This window comes from Cebus imitator, unplaced genomic scaffold, assembly GCF_001604975.1.
Source record: "Cebus imitator isolate Cc_AM_T3 unplaced genomic scaffold, Cebus_imitator-1.0 Scaffold955, whole genome shotgun sequence".
NCBI lineage: Eukaryota > Metazoa > Chordata > Mammalia > Primates > Cebidae > Cebus > Cebus imitator.
The window spans coordinates 15,075-17,258 of NW_016108270.1; positions in this window are offsets into that span (position 1 = coordinate 15,075).

Consider the following 2,184-nt stretch of genomic DNA (forward strand, 5'->3'; position numbering starts at 1 on the left):
TTTTAGTAGAGACGGGGTTTCACTATATTGGCCAGGCTGGTCTCAAACTCCTGACCTTGTGCTCCACCTACCTTGGCCTCCCAAAGTGCTGGGATTACAGGCATGAGCCACCACGCCCAGCCGATGACAAAAAGAGAAAGTTTCACAACTGTGTTCATCTCATTTCTGTAAAGAAATTATTTTTTGTGTATATATAAAAACTTTTGAAAATATAGGTACAAACATTAACTGTGGGAGTAGGAGTTACAGGAGTAGGGAGGAAAGAGGCGTATACATTCTGTTTTACACAATTTTTAATTTTTTTTTTAATTTTGAGAGACAAGGTCTTACTATATTGCCCTGGCTGGTCTTGAACTCTTGGGCTCAAGCAATCCTCTTGCCTCAACCTTCCAAAATGCTGGGATTACAGGATTACAGGTGTGAGCCACTGTGCTCAGCCTGATTTACACAATTCTATACCCTCGATTGAGGATGCTTTGTTTCCTGAGGTAGAAATAATGTTATGGGGATGAAGTTCAATGGGAAACAGGTCTAGGGATATGGATGTTACCTGGTGCCGATTATAATCTGGGAAGTCCACAGAAAAACTGAGGCAGACATTAGCATTGCTAGAGGATGATGCAGGTTATAGTGAACCAGGCACTGGTACAAAGATGTTAGATTTTTTGGGGTGCTGTTGGCTAGCAGAAACAGAAAACCCCTAACATAGCTGGGTTTAGCAATAAGGACATTATCTCACAAAACAAGAAATCCGAGGCAGTGCAGCTTCAGGGCTAATGAATTTCGAGGCTTACTGAGGCCATTAAGGTCCCAGGTTGTTTCCACTTGGCTATTTGAAATGTGTCTGCCTGTTTTATTTATTTATTTATTTTTATTTTTGTGGGTACATTGTAGGTGTATATACTAATGGGGTAGATAAAATTTGTTGATACAGGCATGCAATGTGTATTAATCACATAATGGAAAATGGGGTATCCATCCATTCACGCATTTATCCTTTGTGTTACAAACAATCCAATTATACTCTTTTGGTTATTTAATTTTTTAATTATTTATATATATATATATATATTATTGCATTTTAGGTTCTGGGGTACATGTAAAGAACATGCAGGATTGTTGCATGGGTACATATATGGCAATGTGGTTTGCTGCCTCCATCTCCATCACCTATATCTGGCATTTCTTCCCATGTTATCCCTCCCCAACTCCCTACCCGCCACTGTCCCTCCCCTAGTCCACCCCCACAGACCTCAGCGTGTGATGCTCCCCTCCCTGTGTCCCTGTGTTCTCATTGTTCAACACCTGCCTATGAGTGAGAACATGTGGTGCTTGATTCTCTATTCCTTTGTCAGTTTTCACTCTTGTTGCCCAGGCTGGAGTGCAATGGCACAATCTCAGCTCAATTCATTCAGGAGGTTCAGGCAATTCTACCTCAGCCACCCGAGTAGCTGGGATTACAGGCATGCGCCACAACATCCAGCTAATTTTTTGTATTTTTAGTAGAGACAGGGTTTCACCATGTTAACCAGGCTGGTTTCGAACTCCTGACCTCAGCTGATCCACCCGCCTTGACCTCCCAAAGTGCTGAGATTACAGGTGTGAGCCCTCACGCCTGGCTGCCTTAGTTAAAATGTACAATTAGATGATTATTGACTATAGTCACCCTGGTGTGCTATCAAATGCTAGATCTTATGCATTCTTTCTATTTTTATTTTGTACCCATTAACTATCCCCACTTCTCTCTCACCCCCCAGCCCTATTACCCTTCCCAGCTTCTGGTAACCATCATTCTACTCTATATCTCCATGGGTTCAATTTAAAAATTTTTTAGCTTCCACAAATAAGTGAGAACATGTAATGTTCGTTTTTCTGTGCCTAACTTATTTCACTTAACATAATGGCCTTCAGTTCCATTCATGTTGTTGCAAATGGCTGGATCTCATTCTTTTTTATGGTTGAATAGTACTCCATTGTGTATATGTACCACATTTTCTTTATCCATTCATCTGTTGATGGACACTTAGGCTGCTTCCAAATCTTAGCTATTATGAACAGGGCTTGTTAGTTTTTTCTTGTAAATCTGTTTTAGTTCTTTGTAAATTCTGGATATCAGCCCTTTGTCAGATGGGTAAACTGCAAAAATTTTTTCCCATTCTGTTGGTTGCCGATTCACTCTAATGA